We start from the raw sequence: 25,239 nt of genomic DNA on the forward strand, positions 1-25,239 counted from the left end.
GGAGAGGAGAGATACTTCAAGCACGAAGTCTCATTTAAGTCTCAATGGTTGTCTTTCTGGGAAGGCAAAACCATGTCCAAATAGTATCATATACTCCTAAATTCTGAGGAAGCTTGATTAGAAGCATGGTAGAAATTTCTTATTACAAGATTCCACCTGGACAACACCTGGAGGTATACAAATTCCCAAAAAGAAGTAAAATGTAAAAATGAGAAGTGCTTTGGGGTATCCCATTATTGTTAATTATCCAGTTATTGGAGAGAAGGCCATTTACTTTTTGTTACTAAAGTGAAATTATTCTCCTATGAATAGATCTACCTCCAAAGGGTAAATACACACCATCAAGTGAAATATACAACCTGCTTATCTATCTCTTTCTGTTGTGGAACAAAATTATAAACCATAAGGATGTGCTTGATAACCAAATTCCCATTCCCATGAAGTAAAGCCAAACAACTAACCCTTACCATGTGAGTAGACATATCAGCCAGCACTTGAAAACTTAAGAATAGAATTTGCAAAAACCTGCATCCAAAAACCTCCAAAACGTGGCACTGCATAATGGGTATGTTTGCTCTTCCTTGGGAACTCAAAGTTGAGCTCTGCTGCTGGCAAAGCATAACAGTGACCAGAATTAAACAATGAAGCCACATTTCAACGTCATCCATAACTTAAGGCTGAAAATTTTACCTCTGTTTGTAAGTTGCAATTAACTGGCGATATCATAATAGTTGAATAAGAGCTAAACCATTTGACTGTTACCCTTTCATTATTAAGTAAGGATTAAGATTACTTATAACACATCATTTTGTGTTCTCCAACAGTTCAAATGAAATCATCATTGCTTTTATGCAAGATATTAAATAGATGACTGGTCCTTGGAAAACTTTCTAAGTTTAGTTTGTAACTGACATGTGGTTCTCTGGAGATTTGCCCTCTGAAAATCCAATAATGAATCATGTCCATGCAAGCATTTGCTTTTTTATGGGCATTAATTAAATGTTTACCAATGCTAATAATTAATCCTTGTTTTCTCCTTTCTTAATATTGCTATTGATTGCAGACTGAGAATGTCATGGTTCCATAATGGCTTACACAGTATACATTAATGCATCAAATTAAAGCAGTTATGATTTCAGTTACTTAGGTAACCATCTGCAAAATGGCAGAAAGTTCTTCAGTTGTTAGGAACGGTGGTTTATTTCCTATTTGTATTTTCATAGCAAGCATCTAGATCCTTCATATTTTGTACATTAGCAACTCAGAGGATACAGAGTTGCTCTTCAAAGTGTCTGCACATATCATTTTCATTTCTCATGGTGTTCAAAGGGCCAGTTCTAAGGCTTCCTCTCCAAACTGTTGAGAGACTGACTTATTTTCAATCCAAGAATGCACAATGATAGGAGTTACATGGAACTGCCTTATCTAACATTCCTAATAATATATCACAAACTATCTAGCTAAGATTTATTGACTTGTCCCCCTGACAAGTCAACACAGCTCAAAGCCCAAGTAACCAAAAGAGTACTAGGCATTCAATTCAGAGACAGACTCAACACTCTCAGGTGTAACATATGACCAGACCACTCTACAGTATTTAACACAGTCATGATTAACCTCATTTGCGGCTGCCAATCTAGAAGAGGCAGGCAGGAGCCTGTAAATGATCTTAAGTGAACTCTCAGCCACACTCCCCATAAGTCTGTGCTTATTTAGATAGCTGTGCAGATGGACATATCACAAAATGTGCTCATGATATGAAAATGTGCCAAAAGGAATAAGCAAGTCCTAACTTTGGTTTAGAGTCAAAGGTAGGAATGTGGATATGATCCAGGCAAAGCAGTGCTGAACAGACTGAGTGGAGAGATATTTAATGACTCATCCAACCAGTGGGCTTTCAGGAGGGTTCTAAAGGCACCGGCCCCTAGCACACTTGAATAGGTTTTTTTTTCCCCCAGCACTGTAGGTACTGAGACAAAAAGCATGGAGCAGGGAGTAGGCTACTAAGACAAGACAACAATTGTGCTGTTATTCGGGCACTACCTTATTTTGTTCCCCTGAGGTTAGAGAAATTGTTTCCTTGGACTACATAAACTCATCAATTTAAGTTACATCAAGGATAAGAAATTGTATTCTTTTGGAGTCTAGAGAAGTTCCTTTTGACAAATCTTCATGTCAGAACATCCAGGGCTTCAATTCTAAAATTGGGAAAAGTTCCCTTGTATGAAAACGCTTTTTCATAAATTACCTACCAATAAAAATGTTTGCATTTTTTTCTGAGCACCCTATTACCAGTGGAAATACCAAGGAATGACTTGAGAGCTTCCCCTTCCAATGTCTAAGAGCCTCTTCCAAGCCTCCCCAAATCAACATACAATCCTAAGTAAAATCACTGGGTTCATTGCTCAAATACTACAGGAAATTCCCCTGTTCCTCTTTTCTGACAGCCACCCCAAGCATGTCCTATATGGAAATTCTGGAACTATAATGTCCTATTTCTTTTCTTTCTTCATCTCCATCTTTCTCAAAATTTTATCATTCCAAATAGAAAACCATAACTAGTTTTCCTCAAAATCTCTGCTATAAAGAGGTAGGTATTAGTAGAGAAAGGAAAAGTTAGTTTAATTTGTTTAGTGGCCACACCCTTAAACCTCAATTAATATCTTCTTTCCTTCCTATTTTCTTCTTTGGATGTGATACAATACAATACCATGCAATACAAAGATACAATATAATACTTCCATTACTATTATAATATAACGCCACATAGTGACTCTGAGGTTGCAATTAGTAGACAGAGAACAAAAATATACTTACCAGGATGGGTCACATTCACCAGGAAGGACTAACCTTTGTTCTTTGACAGTTGAGACTATAGTTACCATAGTGACATACCACAGTCTGGATACGCTTCATATGTTGTTTCCTGTGGGTAGTGGTGCCCAGTTCTAGTCTCCCAGCAGAATAAAGCTCCTCTGTGCCCCGGTAGCATTTTATTTGTGCTATCAATATATGATTTTATATATTATATTAGTTAATTATTAATATGCCACGTGCCTAGATCATGAGCTATCTGAGGGCAAAATGCATAACATATTTATCATTATCTGATTACCTCTTCACACAAAGCTTAGCACACAAGTTATCAAAAATGAGTGTGTTGAATGAACGAAGGTCATAAATGAAGACAACCTCTTGTAGAAGGAGCCTCTACACCAAATTTGACAATCATGGCAACTGTCTGTCTTTTGAAAAGAGGGTAGTTGGAGTGGAGATCTGATTTAGCTGAAAAGAAAGTTGAGATAATGTGAAATCAAAAAAGAAGAAAATGGAGAAAACAAATACCATTTTTTTCTCAAATATCAGCTTTACAACTTAATGAAACTCATATGTGCAGACACACACTGCATGTTTAATACCCATCATGTATGTGATAACTCTGAAATCCTGGCCTTCCAGGCTTGGGCCTGGAGAAGTGGACAGAGCTACTAATTTGAGCCAACAGGTGTGATGAACTAGAGGAATCCATAATAGTCCATTTCTCATCTGGGTTTCATACGTCAATGGGCCCACTGAGCACAGTGAGGATCCACTGAGGGGAAATGAAAGCCTAAAAGACTTCTCAAGATAAGTCAGTCTCCTGGGTGAGAAGTACCTGCTCCTGCCTTGGCCTCTTTCTCCAGCTTCCAGCATTTGAATCCAAATCACCATTCACAAGACCAATGGAGATTTCATGGCAGGGAAGAAACAAGGTGCCACCTATCATGAGAACCACAAGGCATCACAATCACCTCATTTAGGTGAGTGTAAAAAAAGAACCTGGACAAAGAGGTATGCTGAGAAGTCACCTTAATCCAAGAAACAGCACCAACTAAAACAATCAGGTCTGGATTTCAAAACATGTAGTACCCAAACAACTCATAACCTTTTTTTATCTGTAAATTCTGACTGATTGGTGCTTTTGTTATTTGAGGATTGAATTCATCTGAAATCAGACTGCTGTAACAAAACACCACAGACTAGGTGGCTTAAACAATAAATACTTATTTCTCACAGTTCTGGAGACTGGGAAGTCAACAATCAAGGTGCTAACAGATTGAGTATCTGATGAGAGCCCTCTTCCTGGTTTGCAGATGCCACCTTCTTGCTGAATCCTCACATGGCAGAGAGAGATCATTTCTCTCCTGTCTCTTCTTATAAAGGCATTAATCTCATTCATGAGGGCTCCACCCTCATGACCTAATTACCTACCAAAGCCCCACCTCCAAATACCATCACATGGAGGATTAGAGCTTCAACATTTGAATTGGGGGGGGAGGGGGGTGACACATTCAGTCCATAGCAGTGAGTGACTAAATTAAAGAATTTTCCATATGTGGTCATCAAAAAAGAAGGGCTTTAGAAAGATCTCTATTGGTCAAAATTGGTCCTTCAGGATCTGAAAACCACTTCCCTGGAAGAGAAAAGACCTACTTTTGAAGCCAAGGGTGTAGAACATACCACTCCCCCTAGTTCCTTCCCAAGAGATCCCATCACATTTATTCTAATGAGCTAATACTCTCACTTTGGCCTCCTTCTCCAGCCTGCAACATTTGAATCCCAAGGGCTGTTCACAAAATCAACAGAAACAAAGGCAATTTACCCACTCTGGACACAATGTCTTATCAAATGCAAGTCTTATCTCTCTAGAACAAGGCAAAAAACATACAGATCTCAGTGTTTTCAATCTTTTGCTCCCACATGTTCAATGAATTCTCAAGGGGAACTACTGTATAGTGAACAGAGTTTCGAGCCACCAGCCAAACATAATGCTGGTCGAGAATAACACCTATATCCTTAGGAGAGTAAAAACTTTAAACTACTGAGACAATCATTAACAAATAAGAAATAATTTTCTAATAAACTTCAGAGAGAAGATGCAAAGAATATGCAAGATTGAGCAAATTTTCTTTTAACCCTTTCCCAGAAATAAATCTATTGAAAGAATAATTTTCAAGTGTTTATCTAGAGTCAGAGATAACTAAATTCCACCCATGAGAATTACCCTTAGTGGCAAAATCACTATAGGGGACTGAGGAGCCAGACAAGTTTATTTTGCATCTTTTAATGCCAGTAAACTAAACATGAACACTAAAGTGTGAAAGAAAATTCTTAAGCTGATTTCAAATCACAGGCATATGCTTGGCTTGAAAAACATATTGAGGGACAAACACTTCAAAAAAAAATCCTGTAGAAATGGAATCACTGGCACCAGACCCATTGCCTGTTAAATTGTTTGACCAAAAAGACTGCTTCAAGAATCCTCAGCTCTTTACCCCTATAACCAAAGAAAGAATATTTGGAAGCAGTCCTGAAACCATAACTCTGCTTGTGACACAATTCCTTTTCCATAACTCAGGCCAAACAGTCTAACTCTCTAAGGAACCAAGAGTTGAGCAACCTCTTGCTCTAGATGTAACCCCCAATTAACAAGGACTTCCCAAAGGTGATTGTGATATAAATAGAATGCAAAACTACTCTACACATGCAACACTATTTTCGATAGTCATAATGTTGTCACTTTTGAGTTGTTATTTTCTTGTAGGCTCATTTCCATCTCACCTTTAGGGTTAGTGTATATTTGTATATGTGTGTGTGTACATATACCCACATATGGATAATAAAAGAAGTTCAATTCAGAACTTATAATCGATGACAATTTTTAAAACTCGTGATGGAAAGTTTGAGAGAAACTTTGTCTTTGATTTCTTTTGTTCCACAAATCAAGTATATATTTAATTCTCCATGTTTCTTGAATAAGCTTAGATGAAAGAAGGCAAATAGTAGAGGATGAGAATAAATTCTCTTAAAAAATATTTTTAAGATTTCTCACATATATCAAATCACAAATAAGCCATCCAGACAAACACTCCTGGTTGGAATATAAATTATACATGTGAGCATACGCATAGAAAAGCCATTATATACATATATATGCATATTTCTGGGTGTTTCTGTTCCTCATAAGAAGACTATAAGAAGGGACATACCCATATCTCCGGGTGTTAGCAGCATTGAAATCATTTAGTAATAGATAAATAACTTTCAGAAGTTTTTCAGAACCAATCCTTTTCCAAGTATTTTATGTGCATTAAGTTCACCTTTCATTCAGTTTTAAATTAGGAACCTTATACCTACGTACCAAGAAAAGTTCTCTGTGATGCTAACTGGTTTCACTCTTATTTTCTGCACAAAAGTACATGGCATTTTCTCTGTCTTACTCTCCAACAGATTATGAAGATCTCACTCCTTCTGAAGCTCACACGAGTAATCATTCATTCAGTCTACTATGTTTTCTGTCCTCCTCTCTGGCAGGCCTCAGGCCCAAAGAATTTCAAGGCATCAAAAACTTTAGCAGAGAACCTCTAGGAGCCAAATGGCCTCAACCCTACTGCTCAGATGCTACAAATGCCTTGGCTACCAAAAGCAGCAGAGAAAGAGAGATTCCAGCAGCAGTTGCATTGCATGCTAAAAGAGAAAAGCCACTTCAAAAAAGAGCAACATTTTACATGAAGCACAGTGACAGTCCCTCACTGCCACCACCATCACCTTCCAAAAACTGTCTCTTAATATTTGCTTATTGCTCAAGTATGCAATCACTGTCCTGGAAGTCATCATCCTCTTCCTTGCTTAGATAACTCCAAAAGGGACATCATGACAGGAGCTTTTTCTGAACCCAGTTAGATAACATGGAGAGTTGGTTTTACTTTTGCCGAGAGAAATGAAAAGCAACAGGGAACGGGAGATTATATAAGACATTCCCAACCCAGGCTTGCTCTGATTCTCCATTCTCAAGACTGAACTACACTACAACGTAAAGCGATATGCACTTAATCCATTCTCATTACACTTCTAGGTTATCACCTCTAGGTCACCATCGGTTCCATGTCTCAGCAATTAGTTGTAAAAATGTAACCCTCTCTGACCTTTGGTTTTCATGATTTTTGAAATGAAAAAGAAAACTTAGTCTCAAAAGAATGAAGATAAAAAGCAAATGGCAAAGAAATGAGTTGTCCAGCAAACATTTTCTTCAGATTACAGTCATACCTTTGTCCTTGTTTGGTAAGCCTCAAAGAAGATTTCACATACCCCCTCTTCCCTGCCTTGTCCCTCTCTATCACCCTACCCCACCCCAAGTTGGAATGAAACTCATCCTTCTTTATGTTCCCATAACATTTTGTTCAAATACTTACCACACCCTGCTATAGCTATATCATAATTGCATATATGTCTGGTCTCCCCCACTGGATAGCAAGTTGGTTGAGATCAGAGAGTAGGTTTCATTCTACTTTTTTTCCTCCAATGTGCCTTGAAATAAATGTTTGTTGAATTAAATCAAATTGAAGATAATTAAAAGTACTGAAAATAGTTGAATCCCTCCTGCCTGATTAGGATATTTATCATGAATAGTCTCTGCAGTTGAAAAATGTCCATATGGAAAGTTTGTAGCAAAAATTGTGAGAGAGTGGCAAATGAACTGGGGTACGACAGATTAGGAATTGCTTCTTTTTTTTTTTTTTAAGAAGGACATACTATCTTATTCAGAAGCCAAGATAAGCCCCCTATATCCATGTGAATGAGAACCTATTAAAACAAGAATGCATGGGGTCTCCCTGAAATAAATGGGTACAACTATCAAGAAGGAGTTTACAGTTGTGGTTAAGGATGTAAGCTCTAAACTTAAAGGGTCTCCCAGTAGCCAATTTGGGGTATATTTGGGCAAGAAAAGAAATAATTATAGTAATAGATTATAACCCATAGACTAAAATAAGAAATCATGCAGTCTCTACTGAAATAAATAATGACAGCTCTTCCTTGCATTAGAATTCCACTAATAATTTAGAAGAAATGGTGGAAATAGAAAATCACCATACAGTAAACATTGCTGTTATAACTGTTTCAGGCAAGTATCATTAATAGATGCTAAAATTCAGGGCAAAAGTATGATGAGAAATAGGAAATTTATATTGTCTCAAAATGTCATTTGACAGCAAATAAATGAGACTTCTTTAGTAAATAAAACTCTACAGCCAGTGAGTGGTCCTGCAACCTTGTTTTGAGAGACTGTATATACTTACTCTTGTTCAGTACTTTTGTGTGTGTGTGTGTGTGTGTGAAGAAGATTGGCTCTGAGCTAACATCTGTGTCAATCTTCCTCTATTTTATATGAGATACCACCACAGCATGGCTTGATGAGTGGTGCTAGGTCCATGCCTGGGATCCAAACCATGAACCCCAGGCTGCCAGAGAGGAGCACATGAACTAAACCACTATGCAACCAGGCCAGCCCCTTGTTCAGTACATTTTTTTAACTAAATTTTCAAATGTCAAAGGCAAAAATGGTATATTTGCAGTGGAGAAACCTGGCAGATACCACCTTAACAAAATGATCAGAGTTAACATCATCCGTGATAAACAAATTAAAATCATGTGCCTCTGATATGATGCACTGAGGAGAACACAATATCATTTCTATAGTTTTTTGGTAAAAAATGCAAAACTGAGTTTAGTCATAGAGAAATATCAGACAAAACCAAATTTAAGGACATTCAATGAAATAATTGGTCAATACTCTTAAAAAGTGTCATGATCATGAAAGGCCAAAAAAAAAAAGTGTGAGGAACTTCCTAGATTAGAAGAGACTAAGGAGACACTACAACTAAATGCTTCTATGAGTTTGACTATGTTAGATTCCTCAAATAAGTGGTATCATGTAGTATTTATCCTTCTGTGTCTGGCTTATTTCACTTAGCATAATATCCTCCAGGTTCATCCATCTTGTTGCAAATAGCAGGATATTCTTCTTTCTCGTGGCTGAATACTACTCCTTTATTTGTTTGCCTATTTACATCACGTCTTCTCTATTCATTGGTTGATGAACATTTAAGTTGCTTCTATGTCTTGGCATATTAAATAATGCTGCAATGAACATGAGAGTGAGATAGCTCTTCAAGATCCTGATTTCAATTCCTTTGAATATATACCCACAAGTCAAATCGCTGGATCATATGTTAGCTCTCTTTTTTATTTTTTTTGAGGAAACTTCATACTCTTTTCCAATAGTGGTTACACCAATTTACCTTCCCACCAACAGTGTTTAAGATTTCCCTTTTCTCCATATCTTCAACACTTGTTATTTCTTGTCTTCTTAATGAAGCCATTCTAACAAATGTAAGGTAGTATTTCACTGTGGTTTTGATTTGCATTTCCCTGATGATTAGTGATGTTGAGCATTTTTTCATATATCTGTTGGCCATTTGTATGTCTTCTTTGGAAAAATGTTTATTCAGTTCTTATGCCCAATTTTTAATTTGGGTTACTTGTTTTTTTATTATTGAGTTGTATGAGTTGCTTATATTTTTTAAATATTAACCTTTTACCAGATAGACGGTTTGCAAATATTTTCTCCCATTTGAAAGATTACCTTTTTGTTTTGTTGATTGTTTCCTTTGCTGTACAGAAGCTTTTCAGTTTGAAGTAGTCCCACTTGTCTATTTTTGCTTTTGTTGCCTATGCTTTTGGCATCATATCCAAAAAATTATTGCCAAGACCAGTGTCAAGAAACTTTTCTCCTACGTTTTCTTCTAGGGGTTTTATGGCTTTAGGTCTTACATTTAAGTCTTTAATCCATTTTGAATTAACTTTTGTGTATTGTGTAAAATAAGAATGCAATTTCATTCTTTTGCATGTGGATTTCACTTTTCCTAATACCGTTTATTGAAGAGACTATCCTTTCCCCACTCTGTATGCTTGGCAGCCTTGTCTAAGATCAGTTGACCATATATGTATGGGTTTATTTCTGGGCTCTCTATTCTTAACAACTTCATATTTTTCCAAAAATTCAGCCTCCACCCAAAAGATATTCAAAGAGATATGCTGCAGACTCAAAAGTAAAAAGTTTCCAAGGCGTTCCAAAAATATTTTAACAGAGGAAATTTTGAAATAAGTAGATAGCTTCCCAAGAAAAGCATTTTGAAAAAGCAACCATATTTTAGATATATACATTCTGAATTAAGTTTTTTAAAAATCAGCTTACATTTTAGACACATTTTATTATTATAACCAGCAAAGTTTATGAACCAGATGAATAGCAGTTTCTGCCTTTTTGTCCTTGCAACATAGAATTGCTGCTCTTTGATTTGAAGATACATATGTAAAACCTACTCCTAAACATTTTCAAAGCAAATATTTCTTCCTATGTTTAAATACATTTAAATGATCCAGCTATCCCACTGCTGGGTATTTATTCAAAGAACATGAGAACACGAATGCATAAAGATACATGCACCCCTATGTTCATCATAGCATTATTCACAATAGCCAAAACTTGGAAGCAACCTGGTGGCCATCAAGGGATGAATGGATAAAGAAGAAGTGGTATATACACAATGGAATACTACTCAGCCATAAGAAATGATGAAATCTGGCCATTTGTGACAACATGGATGGACCTTGAGGGTATTATGTTAAATGAAATAAGTCAGAGGGAGAAAGTCAAATACCATATGATCTCACTCAGAAGCAGAAGGTAAAAACAATGACAAACAATCACATAGAAACAGAGATTAGATTGGTGGTTACCAGAGGGGAAGAAGGGGGGAGGGAGGAAGGCAAAAGTACACGTGTTTGGTGATGGATTGTAATTAGTCTTTGGGTAGTGAACATGATGTAATCCACATAGAAATCAAAATATATAACAATGTACACCTGAAATTTATATGTTATAAACCAATGTTACCGCAATAAATAAATAAATAAATAAATAAATTGGTGTTTTGCTTTTGTTTTACATTGGTTTTTGTTTTGGGGGGTTTTTGATTTTGTTTTGCCTCTAAAAAGTGTGCAGTACTTCTTGAGCTCACTGGCAGGACTCTGGGATTTCACAGAACCTGAGCTGGAAATTACAGTCCTGAACTAAGACTCCAGCAACACAGGATTATGGAAAGTCTGGTATTGTTTCAAGTCAGGATTTTCTTCCATATCCAATTTCACCCAAAGTCAAGCATTAGTCAGCCTGCACCTTTCACATAGCAGAAAGGAGATTTGATTAATATGATTTCTTTGTAGAAAAATCTAAGAAGATTAAGGCACAATGATATAGAGAAAGCATGCCCTTTCTCAACTTGATATTCTTCAGCACTATATAGAGGTCTGAAGATCTTTCTAGTCACTAGATTATTCACACTAGCTGCATCTGAAGGAGGAAAAAAAATCTATCATCAGGAAAAACTTTCATTTTTTTCACATTTTAGTTTCCATCTCATGAACAGGTCAACAAATCTGGAGGTCAGTATCGATTTCATTCCATAACTAGGCAGGAAAGGTCATCTTTCAAGCAAACATTTGCAGATTGTTTCCTCCACCCATCCTACCCCTCTTCTGGGAGCAGTGTTTTGTGATGGTCTCCAGGGAAAAAATTAGAACCTTCTAGATGACTTCCATACTCAGTGAAGCACCATGTAAAATAAATCTAGTTGGGGTGATTTCCGTTAACTATTTTCCATCTGTACATTCTGAAAATCTAATAATAACCAGGAGGCTGCTTTTCTGATATGAGGAAATGAATTCAAAGCTGTTAAAAATATATATATATATATATATATATATCAAATGTCATCTGCCTCTTCCACTTTTACTTTATATATGTTTGTGTGACAAAATATGCATGTTGAGAGAAAAAGAATAAAATTAAAATACCTTTCCCTAGACCCTCTCAGCTTTCAGAATATGGGTATTATACTCCCACTGCTTTGCTCAAATGTAGACCATTTGAGAATGTGATAGATGAGAGAGTAAATTACTTTTAATAGACCATTTCCAAGGTTGTTTTCTCCTTAGACTATCACATGTCAATTTGATGGATATGAATCTGAAGATTCAGTTACAATAGAAAGGGCTACAGGGTTAGAATTCACTGTACAGCTTTCTTTGTACATCTCAGCAGCCTAGTTAAGACCCTCAGTGCTCACAATGTAAAGAACCCCTGCTACACCAGTAAGGGGCCTCTTGATCCCATGCTTCGCTTCAGAAATCTGACAACCCACAAAAGGCTTCCTAAATAGACACAAAAACTACCTTAGTTCTGGGAGGAAAAGAAGCTGATAAACCTGCTGTTTAACATCCATATGCTAAAATGCAATTTATACTGTATATGAAGGCACAAACACTTAACTCTCGACTTTGAAAACAAAACAGGTTTTACCTGTTTTCACAATCTTTACAGCAAAGTAGGACATAATACCAGTATGTTAATTAAATAGTCAGTTACATTAAGAATTACTCCTAGTTTTGATACATGAATTTTAGTATAGGTAAAGTAGAAAAAAACTATAAATAATTCATTATAGAGAAAGTAATATAGTTATTTGAATGGAAGGGAATCACTCTAACTCAGTATCTGTTCTCAAGTAAAACCCTAAGTTTTTATCTTAACATCACAAGGAAAGATTGTCACTTTTGAAGACCAAAAGTGGTCAAATATTAACAATTTCATGTTTCCATATAATACTTAAAACTGTACTATAATACATATTAGACCCAGAACCTACCCACTTCTCCCCATTTCTACCGCCACCCTAGTTGAAATCATCATCTTTCACCTGGAAAATTTCAATAGCCTTCTAACTGGTACCCCTGCTTCCACTCTCTTCTATAACTGATTCTTTCTTCTGCAGCCAAAGTAACCATTTTTTAACTTTTTATTTAAATTTAACATACATACACAAAAGTGCACAAATCATGAATGTACAACTTGATGAATTTTCACAAACTGAACATATCCATGTAATCAATGCCCAGTTTGAGAAACAGAATATTCACATAAATGGACTCATACAATACGTCCTTTTTTGCATTTGGCTTTTCTCACTCAATACCATATTTGAGTTGGCAGGTTGTTTCATGGTATTGTGTGTAGCAACAAATCATCCATTCTCCATGCTATAGAACATTCCATTGTATGAATATACCACAACTTATTTATCTATTCCACTATTGTTGAACCAGAGTGATCTTTTTAAAATGTAAATAAGCTCAGGTAATTTCCCTAGTTAAAACTCTTCACTTGCTTCCCACTGCTTTTAAAGGATCCAAAGTCCTTACCATGGCACTAGCCTACCTCTCTACTTCACCTTACCACAGTCCCAGCACCCTCTCCCTGCCCCTATGCTCTAGCCACACAGTCCTCATCTCTCTCTTACATGCTAAGCTCCTTCCCAATATAGAGCCTTTACATAGGCTAGTCACTTTCTGAAATGTTCTCTGTGGTCACTACCATCCCATCCTCTACCCGCTCAAATCAAGGCCAAATTTAGAGGGCTGGCTCTGACTCATGCTTCAACTTAAACCAAGATCATCTTCTCAGACATGCCTTCCTGAACCTTCTTCCTTGGACTACCCCCTTACTCTATTTCACACCACCCTGCTTGTTCCACTTCAACTTTTCACTTTATTTAACCTTGACTTTTCACTTTGGCACTGAGAGGAAAATATTAAGGATAAAAAGCCTACGTTATTTATAGCAGAGAAAAATACAATTCATTTATTTTTAAAGCAAAGGTCCACCCAGGGGGGGAAAAAAAAAGGAGATTCAATATCTAGATTACAGCCAAACCTCAATTCATGAAATCATTTTAAGAATTTAATACAAACATCATTCTAGCTAGTGATACAATATAGAGTTGTTGCTTTTTAATGGTTAATAATTTTTCACTTTTTAATCTGTTGCTTTGGCCTCATAGCCAGTCAGTAGGAGAATTAAGTGCTCCAAGTGGTCCACAACTAGAGAAATGTTGAGACCAAATTCTTAATATTGCAATCTCCAAATTCCTAACTGGACTCTAAGGTGCCCTGCAACACACCTTGCGGGAGTGTTCCCTGTAGGCCAAGTGGCACCAACTTCCCACATAACTATAAACAAAGAGTTCCAACGACAAAATCACTTCATCTGAAGAAAGGGAGGTTTTATATGGAAAACGTTTACTATGTTTTCTACAAAGGTACAAAATGTTTCTGCAGAGAAAAATGAAGCAAAATTTTTACTCAGCTTTTCAAAAATAAACCAGAATTTTCAATCAAGCAACTAGAGAAAGTAAACCAGCACATTTATGTAACTTGCAAGTCCTGGACATTTCTAATCAAGCAAAGAAAAGTGGCATGCTAAAAAAATAATAATAATAACGTATTTTTAAAGGGTAGTAGGGAAATTAAATGTGTTCAGTTGGGTTTAACTTCTTGAAAATAAGCTTCTTATTCTGGGAAGAAATGGGTCATAGCAATAAAAGTGTGCTGTAAATTCAACTTGACAAAAGAGAAAATGAATTCCTGAGGGTAAGGCCCATTAAAGGAATATTTTAATTTTATCATGCAATGAATATTTTTGAGAAGCTTCTATATATGCAAGAAACTGCCTTACATATTTTAATGAGGTAAAACATAGTGTCAGTTAATATAGAAATAGACTACTCTATTACTAACTTCTCAGCCATAATACAAAAAGATCAAATATAAGAAAAAAATGTCAAACCCCTGTACGAAGATGCCAGCTTCTAATATTTGTTTATAAACTTCAAAATTCAATAATGTGTTACACTAACTTAAAGACATGCGCAGAGCATTAGTCATTTCACTGAACAGAAAAACAGCCTGCTGCTTTGGCATAAAATGTGATATGATGCCACCTTATGGTTGAAAATTAAATATGATGATAAACAATCATTTTCAGCTATACCTTCTTAGAGACCTGGGGGGGGAAAATGGTGAGTATGTACTGCTAAATCTGTAAAAATCACAGATCTAAATACACAGAACCAACTTAATCCTGGGAAGAAAGTATAACACAGTTACAATGCAATTATGCAATATCTGGCACACAGGACAGGTGCATTTTGTCAAGAGTTCTGCTCATCTTTCTGCACATTCTAGGCATTTTCATAGCAAATGTCAGTCAGGTTTTCCTGGTTCAAATAGCTGTTCTTCACTTCCAAGTTCAAAAAAAGAAGAAAAATATAAGGTGAGGGGCCGTCCCAGTGGTGCAGCAGTTAAGTTCACATGTCCCACTTCAGTGGCCCGGGGTTCACTGGTTTGGATCCTGGGCGTGGACCTACACACAACTTGTCATGCCATGCTGTGGCAGGCATCCCACGTGAAATAGAGGAAGATGGGCATGGATGTTAGCTCAGGGCCAGTCTTCCTCAGCAAAAAAAAAAGGAGAATTGGTGGCAAATGTTAACTCAGAGCTAATCTTCCTCAAAAAAAAAATATATATAAGGTGAAACCAAGTGAAAATTTTTGGAATTAACCACATACAGTTTGCTAGTATTAGGTATGACATGAAAGTGCCATTTTTGTGGATCAAAAATAGTCAAATATTGGAAATTTCATATAGTTCCTTCTATAGTATACTTAACCATAAATGCAAATTTAACAAACTCAAATAATAAACAAATATAACTGTAGTATTAGTCCAATATTAAATGTCAATCCCTCCTCACTGAATGACTGGAGAAACCTGGCTTAGTCCTTACCAAGTGCTCTTCATCAACGGCACTTCTCTGTGGCATACTGATCTTCATGGGCCCCATGTACTTCCGTATCCTCCACTAACCTATGATTCACTTCCTTGTAAGCACTGCAGAAATTTCTCACTCAGTCTGCAATTGCTCAAAGTTCCAACTTTAAAGTTGAGCATCATTATCGATTAAATTTTTGTAGTCCTAGTTAATTCTGTTCCTATTTACTACTGAATAAATCCAAGAATTTGGGGAAATGCAGCTCTCCTTCAATGCTTATTTTATAAAGTGCTGTTTGTAAAATTCTGTCATCTCAGTATCACTACAAAGAATCAATGGTTCCTGAGAAGAAAAAGTACCTTCCAGCCTGAGAGCTACCTGATAAGGCTCTCCCTTATTTCAAAGTTATTTCTCTTGTCACACTTATCAAATATTCTTCCTTCCCTTTTCTCCAGCAATGGTAGCTGTGGCTAAATTCTCCACTGACTTTATAACTGAAATTTTCAGTGCTGAACTGTCAAATCCTTATTAGATATGTAGATTATTCTACCTTAGCAGCAAAGTGGTGGAAAACATTTTAGGAAAGTGATAGAAACAAACCTGATGCGGGGTCGGTGAGCCAAGGAGTCGAAAGAAAGATTTCTTAGACTCTTAAGATCTGGCAGTAATGCTCTTTTATTTAGAGAATAGAATAGCATGGGGACAGGACCCATGGGCAGTCAGAGCTTCTGCTGCCTGCAAGGGGACAGGATCCATGGGCAGTCAGAGCTTCTGCGTGGGGACAGGGCCCGGGCAGTCAGAGATGCTGCTGGCATGGGGAGCTGCTGCCACCGCCACTGGCAGGAGGACAGGACCCATGGGCAGGCAGGGCTGCTGCTGGCATGTTGCTGCTGCCACTTCTGCTGCCTCTGCTGCTGCTTCTGCTGCCGCTGCTGCTGCTGCCTCCGCTGGCATGGGGACAGGGCCCATGGGCAGGCAGAGCCGCTGCTGCTGCCGCCACTGGCATGGGGACAGGACCCATGGGCAGGCAGAGCTGGTGCGTGGGGACAGGACCCATGGGCAGACAGAGCTCCTGCTGCTGCCCCGAGTTGAGGGTTAGGGCTAATTTTATAAGGCATGGGTATGTGAGTCATTTCTTTACAAGACAAAGGAAAGAACATGAATAAAAGTTAAAATGGTATCAGTGCAGGTGGGGTCTGGTCGTTGGGTGATCCCATGACTTTTAGACAAGAATCAAATCGGATTAAGTAAAGGTCAGAAGCCACCACCCTAAATCAGTTACATGAGATTGCCAGACAGCAACCAACTTAAGTTCTTGCCTTCCCCATTAACAGTTTCTAGGGATAAGGTCATCTCTCTTCTTCTTCCTGGTACAGAGAGGGAAGCATCTTCACAGATAGAGGTTTTCCTTAGAAATGTAAATCTTTCCCAACAAAAGGACAAGCAAATTTCACTCCTTGGAGCCTGAATCTCATCTGTAGTTTTAAAACTAACCAGCCTAAAAATCCTCATCATAAGCCGTTTTAAAATTAAGCAGCCTAAAAATCCTCATGAAACCCACTTGTAGACAAGGCACTGTTTAAGGGCACTCATGCATATAAAATTATTGCAAAATTCAAGAAATCAACTATAAAAGGTTAATATCAAGGGAAAATGGATGAAGATTATCTGGGAACTATCCTTACAACTTTTCCATACACTTAAAATTATGCCAAAACAAAAAAATTATTTAAAAAAAAATAGTTCAGGGAATCAGAATCAGGTCACAAGTCATTTGTCTTCTCTCCATCAGCCTTACCAGACTGGGGTCTCTTTTCATCCTTTGCACACATATGTATTTTATATACACAAGTTTCCTTACACCTACTAAGAGATTGGAGCTGTCGTCTTACTCCTGAGGAGAAAGGCCAGTTTGGTGGCTCCTACTTTGAAGTTCCCTATTGAAATGCCAAAGTAGATAGAGACATGATTGCTCTGTAAGCTTAGCCAGGTCACTTCTCTCTCTGCACTTTCCTTTTGTCTTATGCCTAAGGAGACGAATAATTCTTACCTCTCACCTCTCCCAGAAAAGGAAAGAAAGTTAAAATGTTAATCTTAACATATTTTTTAAAGAGGAAGAACATATTTTTAAGTGTTAGTTTCATATACAATACAGAATATTAATATCTACTGTTTTTGTCAGCCTTAGAGAGTGAGCTCCTTGGGGCAGATCCTGCTCTTTGAATCACAATAGATACTCTTGAGTCCCTTCACATAATGATGCCAATCCTTCACTCTACAATGCTGAAATTTAGGATTCATTTATAGTAGCTTTTACAGTTACCCATGAGTACATCAATGTTAATAATGCACCCATTTTCATTTCTAAATATTTGTTTTACCTCTAGTAGAGCACAAGGATCTCAAAAATCTGCTTTTATAACATTGTTTACATCCTAAGAAAGGACTTGTGCCCAGCATCACATAATAACACATAGACATCTATTCAAGGACCCACTTGGACTCTCCCATTTGGCTGCCATTTCACTCCTGCCTCTCTCTCTGTTTAACTTTTTGCCTTCCCCAGAGGAATTAGCAGAAGCTACAGTATAAGGAATGGGGGTTCTTAGAAGCTGCTGAGGTCAGAGGGGTCCTCACTGCATGAACAGCATTTCTCTTTTCCTGGTGACAAATAAAAATGGCAAGTAATAGGCTATATTGGAGTATATGAGGAAGCCATTCGGTGTAAACCTAATTCAGCCTGACCTTGTCTTTCCAAAAGGGCCTGACAGAGGCCGTTGAGCATGCATTGTATATCTGCTTTAGATATTCCCTATGGCAAGAACAAAGGCCTTTGAAATAAAGGTGCAACTTCCCTCCCCCTCCCAACCTCGGCATTTCCTTAAGGATTTAGCATCTTTTCTTAGGCTGAGAACCGATTGCGCTCACCTGTGACCACCCAGCTCGAGACAATACACTTGCCTCCTGCTACGCCCTCCGAGATAACAGACCCACTACCTGCTGTGTCCATCGAGTGCTGTGCCGACAGGGCAATCTTGTGACTACTGTGGGAGGAACATTTCAATCATATGTGAAACAACCTGTTTGGGGGTATATAACCACTCTGTACACTTCACTTCTTTGGTGCCCTTTCTTCCTTCGGGAAGAAAGGCCCTGGGCCATGGTCCTCAGATTTTAGCTCAGAATAAACTCTCCCAAATTTTCATTTATATATTGGTTATGGATTATTTTTGTCGACACTGGGCAGTTTCTGCTACTGCTATCTGGGGGGGAAAGGAGGAGAGAGAGAAATTTTTTATTAACTCCAAGCTGACAAATTCAGAGTAGGAATTTAGAAGTTTCACCACTAGAAGAAATGCATAATTTACATTATGGGTGATGTATACAGCCTTCTGTGTTAAGGAGAGACACAGAGCCTAAAGATTCTTACCCAGTGGAACACCTATCAGACTGTGTGAGGAAATCTATTTAACAAATGTTAGTTGCCTGTCCTCCTCTTTCTTGTGACTGCAGATTTGCTTTTCTTAGGAAATGATGAAACTTTTCTTTCCTACAGGCCCAGACTGAATATCATTGAGCCTCAAGAACTGAGAAATCTTCCACTGTGTCACCTTCTAGAGCTCCCCCTCCCCCCCCACCCAATGCTTTGCAACTCCAAAAGACAAGGCACACTTCTGCTTCCCAGAAAACACTCCGGAACAGGCACCCTCCTCCCCAGAGGCTCAAGGAGCAGAGAGGGCCTCCTCCCTTATCTGCAAGAGAAAGTCTCTGCGCATCCCTTCATCACCTTGCCCGAGGTTGGCTGTGCAACCTCATCAAAAACATAGCGAGAACCATCAGTGTATGGAAGGACCTAAATACAATCAGATTTTAGGGATCTGACAAAGTTCAAATATATGAAAATTTAGAGCTGTGCTGTCTAATATGGTAACCATCAACAACATGCAGCTATTTAAATTTAAATTACTTTAAATTGAATAAAATTGAAAATTCCACTCCCTAGTCACACTAGCCACTAGAGGCTTTTGTGGTAGACAGACCAAATATGAAGCATTTCCATCATTGCAGAAAGTTATTTCACACAACACTGATATAGATAGTATAGAGAAGTACATCTGAACTCTTCAAACCCTCCTATATCATCTTTAATTCCTTTTAATAAACATTCATTGAGCATTTAATTCCCGCAACACATTGGACAAAGTGCAGTGGAGCATACAACAATGAATATCATGGTAACTGGGTAGGAGCTTACAGTTGAGATTTAGAAATATACATGTAAATAACTACCTATAATATAAGACAGAAATATATACTATAGCAGAAGTACAAGCAAATTGCTGTGCTTAGAAAAGTAGAGAAGGATGAAACCACTTCATACTGATCTTCGGCAGTCCCAGGATTCCAAGATAACAAGCACTGCCTTGATTGAGAAGCTGCACATTTCCATGCTGTCAGCTCCATGTAAACAGCATTTGAATGCATTCCATCAAAACTGCTTTGAACACTTGTCCAAAATAAAATTTTCTTTGGTGAGAAGAAGACATAAGAAACATAAGAGGCACCAAACTCTAATGAAAAGAAGACAGGATTTGGAGTCAGAAGACTTGTTCAAGAGCTAGCCCTATTCTTACAAGCCATGTGACCTTGGGTAAGCCACTTAACTTCTCTGAGCCTAATTCTTACCCTATCTGCCTCATAAGCTAATACTGCAAGAATAAACATGACAATGAAAGCACTTCAGAAACAGTAGAACACTGTATTATTATTATTACCACCAAAAGGGATATAAAACTTTGAAGGACACATAAATCCATTGCTGGCAAGTAAATTTTGAACTGTGTGTGGAAGATTCAAATTCTGCACAAGGAATGATATCAAATACTCAATTTATAAATCTTTGTTTATATTTAAAAGCAAAAATACACACTCCCTGTGATCACCCCTATCTCTTTTATCGGGGCCACAGCAAGCCCAAGTTCACTACATCTTAATCCCAGAGGACAATTTGTCTCATGCCAGCATTAAGAAGGCCATAGCACTGAGGGTGAACTTACTTGGAATGACAAATGATTAAAAATTTCCTGGCCAGGGCAAGTTAATCAATGAATGGAAAAGTGGAATAAATATGTTTGTTATGGAGAATAGAATGGATCAGTGGGATCATTGCTACAACGTACAAATGGAAGGAAAGGAGGCCTTGCAACAATCACTAGATAGGTGTTCTGTTGATTTCATGAGGAATTTTAATAACAATTTCACACTTTGTGACCACAAGCTTTTGAATCTGTCTGTGAAAATGCTAAACGCTTCTGTAACATAAAATGATACCACTTTTACTCTCCTGCAACTCCTGGCAATAGCATGGGATAATTTCTTTTGCAGCAGACAGTGTGAGTAGATTGGGGTTTTTTCCAGATGTGTAGGGAATGGTTTCAATTACCTGGTGCCATGCCTCAATTTTTGAGCACCCCCTTGAACCCATTGGGTTTGGCAGCTCCAACAAGACTGAAACCATGGAGGGGGCCTTCCAGCCATCCAAGCTATGCTTTCACCATGCCCACCATGTAGCTGGCACAGACTCACGTATAATAGACTAGAAATGCTTATACGGGGATGCAAGGCACTGAATAGCATAAATTTTCAACAAGGAGGTCTAAGGTTAAAATAATAAACTTCAAATGATGTATGCCACATGTGACATTTTGGTTCCAGACGTAACAACCCAAACCAAGGTCTTTTGCTTGACAATTCCAAAACAACGTTACTCTCCTAAGTTTCTGATTTTGATTTTGCCTCAATTGCTCACAGATTACACCTTAGCAAACTTGGAGACAACACAGTACTGTTTAAAATGCACATGCTGGGAAGCCTGCATGATGATCTGCAGTAAATCATCCCCGAATTCTTCGTTCCTGTGGTCACTTAACCATTTCCACAAATGTGGCAATGGACTTTTTCTTCTGGGGGAAAATTTGAAATAACCACTATAAGTTAGAAGTACAGTGAACTCTCCCCCTCCCCAAATAAAACAATAGACATTTGTTCTAATATAATTGGCCACTTATCCCAGATCTCAGCAATTTATAGCTCAACTGTCTGAAACTGAAATCACAACATTTTAATAGCAAATTATAGACTTAGTCATGGAAAAGTCCGGAAGTGGGCTCCAAAAAGTCCAAACGTTGGTATGCATTTCACAACTCAGTTGAAAGGTCCATAGTCTTTGCATTTCCTCACTTTATTGAAATTCTGTTTTTAAATTATATTGAAGACTTTGAAGCACATATTTTATCTTGAAATGCTTCAACCTTAATGTCCTTAAATTCAGGAATGGAAAATAATCATGGGAGTAACTATTATCTAGTTTTCTGTTTGATCACCACATCTTTGTGAGGAAGGTAAGTTATTGATAACCCTCCCTCATTACATTATACTAAGTCTAGTATGAGACCCAAAATCACACAAGTGATTAGTAATGAAGCCAAACAATGGTGAGTATTTGGGGACATGAAAACCACCTTATTTGAAAATATAGTGATGGCTTTTTCCGCATGTTAGTTGTACTACATAAGCATAGGTAAATTTGTAATAACGGTACCATATAACACAATAATAAAATATTAAGAGAGCAATGAGAAAGTCAACCAGGCTGTTTCTAAATCACTGAGTATTCTAGGTGGCTAAATTTTTTTTTTTTAGAATTTCTTCAGAAAAACTACTTAAAGGCAAAATAATACATCTCAGGGCACAAGCAGAAGTGGAGAAATGCAAACCAAATGTAATTCAGGTATATCCAGATAAAAGTTAAAGGAAGCAATGCACTCTAGGAGAAAAGCCAAAGGGAATCAAATGACCATAAAATTTCAGAGCTGGAAGGATGTGAGAACTCACCTCTTCTACCCCTAGCACTTTACAAATGAGGAAAATGAGACTCAGAGAAGGAATGAGCCTAAATCAAGGACAGGGTTGGAAGCACAATTAAGTCCCTCCCCCTAGTCAACCTGAGCTCATTCTACTAGACTGTAGTCTTTAGTCCCAGTTCTGGCCATGGCACTTAATTGTCCATAGGTGACACTTGGCAAATCATAAAATCCTTCCACAGCTCTTATTTCTCCTCCATAAAAGCAGGATAATATCAACCACTCAATTGTCTTCATAAGACAATTGTACAATATTATTATATACACAATTAGCATGATAAAGTTACACACTCAAAAGAATGAAAAGGAAACATCAGAGTAGTTCATTTTCTAAGGTTATTTAAAGTTACGAATGGATAGGAAATTATCAAAGTTCAAGGCCCTAAAGAAGGCTGGAGTCACTAAATCTACAGAGTAGTCATAAAACAGACATTTTATCTTCTTTCAAGTGCTTTTCCAAAGTTATCCAAGTCAAAATGATCATGGAGAAGAAAAGAAAATCATGGCATCTGAATTAATAGGCATTAGACACTTGAAACATGGAACTGCAATAAATGTGCAAATTTAAATTTTGGAATTTTCCTTTTGTGTTCTCCTCATAGTTATTCATGATACAGGCAATATCATTTGCAAGCAAAGATAGACATTCTTCACTGATGCCAGCAAACATTCTTTGTAGCAAAAACTTACTAACGAACATCTTCTCACCAGTGGCTCCCTACCACCTACCAAGAAGAAAAACAAACTAATTATTTTTCTTGAACTTTTTTCTATTTTTATATTATCTTTTATATAATAAGCAAAAAGATGACTGAAAGCCTTTGGGTCCTTTAAATCATATTTTATTGCATTTTTCTTCACCTACTCATGTTATGAGAAGAAAGAGCCCAATCTTGTCAGTACTTATTTATGAAAGATATCAATATGTGATTACTTCTTACCTCAAATTATATTGAAGAAATTGGTATAGAAATAGCTTATTAGCTTATATTATCATAATTAACGTGTGCATGGTGACTAAAGAAAATAAGCGTTCTTGCATGACCCTGAGCCTAGAAGGAGTCTTTGCACCTAGGAAAGCCATGTCCTTTTCTAATACAGTCAGGTCTTTCCAGCTTAAGAATATAGAAATGAGCATAGATTCCAATGATTTCAATCATAACCAATTTAAACACTAATAAGTTGTTTAAAATCAAGCTTGATTAGAAATGAGTTCAGAAATAAACCCATCACATAAGCCAACATGCCATCGTTTGTACATTCTAGATTCTTAAATATATCAAGCACACAGCTACAAATACTGTTTTAGTTACTGATGAGTTAATTTTGTTCTGCCCTCTGATGATAGACTGATTCTCTGATCCATACCCGCCATCTGTCCTACTCAGACCCTTAGTCATAAGAGAAACTTGGCAAGAGCGTATAGTATAAGAGCAAATCCCTCACCACTACAGAACTGAGGGGGAGATTCTTCAAGGTACAGGCCCTATGGTAAAGTAGTGAAGCCTAAAAGAGGGGAAGGACTTCCACTTCTGACCACAACAGAGAAACCTTTCCTCTTAAACAATGATAAAACTTGACAAGACATATGAAATAACTGTTTGCCCATGCTGGATAACAGGTAAAATCTCATCCTTGAGAGAAGGGAAATAAACAAGGTGATCCCGGAAGTACGTTACAGATCTCAGTGTAGGGTGCTGAGGAAACAGATCAGAATTCAGGGCCACTGAGGCAGCTGGAATTGATGGGGCATGCTACCAGAGAGAAAGGGGCTGTGTAATTTGTTTGTACAAATACATAATTCCAAGTTGAGAAAAGTGCTATAAAGGAATAAATAGGAGTTCCAGAAATCTGCACAGGGGCCCCCTTGAGTCTTTGGCTGGATACTAGGCAATAGATCCACAGAACAATACTCCTCAAAGCCAGACAAAGAACAACTACAGGGGAGCTTGGGGCTGAGCAACTGCCAGAGCCTCCACAGGATTTGGAATTGTTCGGGTTTCAACCAGCCAAAGTAGACAGACCTCACTAAACACCCCAAGCATTCAACAGACCCTAGAAAGACCATGCCTTAGGAAGAAGACCACTCTAGCTCTGGTAAAGGTACTCTCCATCTACCCTAACAAAGCTGAAAAACAGGCCTCAAAATATCAGACTAACGGCTGTTTTTCCAAGCACACCACGTAAACCTCTTAGTAATAAAAGGTGTTGACTATGCTGCTGTTGTTAAATCATGGCCAGTGTGTGTTTATGCTGCATTAGGTCAGACAATCTTACTATTCCAGATCTACAGGCAAAATCCTAAAGGCTCAAGAAGTGAGCCTAATGGAAATTATATGTGGACTCTGTTTTTTCTTATTTGGTATTTTTCAAAACCAAGGTAGAAGGCACAGTTTGCAAAGTCAGCACAGTCTGACAAGGAGATTCTAAATCAATCAATGGAGCTCACTGAGGAACCTTAAAACCTATCTCAGTATTTTCACCAATCCCTCAGATGTTCATCAATGGCACACCTAAACTCCTTTCTCTAAAAATACTAACTTTTACAATGTTTGTTGGTACTGAGCTCTTTACATGTGTCATTTCATCTCCACGACCCTATGAGGTGGAATTGATATTACTCCTATTTGCAGATGAGAAAACAAAGGCTAGAGAGGTTTGGTATAATATGCTAAATGTCACACAGGTGGTAAGTGATGGAGCAAGGTCTCTAACCCACAGCTGTAGGACTCCAAAGCCAGGTACTTAATCATACACTCAACTGATTC

The 25,239-nt window shown here is 37.7% G+C and overlaps 1 protein-coding gene across 16 annotated transcripts in view; it reads right to left on the reverse strand.

The window, feature by feature from the left end:
* Nucleotides 1–25,239, reverse strand: part of MTERF1 (mitochondrial transcription termination factor 1) — a 347,595-nt gene that overhangs the window by 224,467 nt on the left and 97,889 nt on the right. Inside the window, exons 1-4 of one of the 16 annotated variants that reach the window (XR_011502913.1) lie at nucleotides 3,656–3,761; nucleotides 3,116–3,285; nucleotides 2,818–3,002; nucleotides 468–608 (exon numbers count right to left, since the gene is read on the reverse strand). The exons of 12 other annotated variants lie outside the window; for them this stretch is intronic. The gene's annotated coding sequence lies outside the window, so the exon portion shown is untranslated. Of the gene's footprint in view, nucleotides 1–467; nucleotides 609–2,817; nucleotides 3,003–3,115; nucleotides 3,286–3,655; nucleotides 3,762–25,239 lie in introns of those variants that run through there. 3 more of the 16 variants (XR_011502918.1, XR_011502936.1, XR_011502938.1) reach the window with 3 other exon arrangements.

The sequence above is a fragment of the Equus asinus genome, chromosome 1 (assembly GCF_041296235.1).
Source record: "Equus asinus isolate D_3611 breed Donkey chromosome 1, EquAss-T2T_v2, whole genome shotgun sequence".
NCBI classification, from domain to species: domain Eukaryota; kingdom Metazoa; phylum Chordata; class Mammalia; order Perissodactyla; family Equidae; genus Equus; species Equus asinus.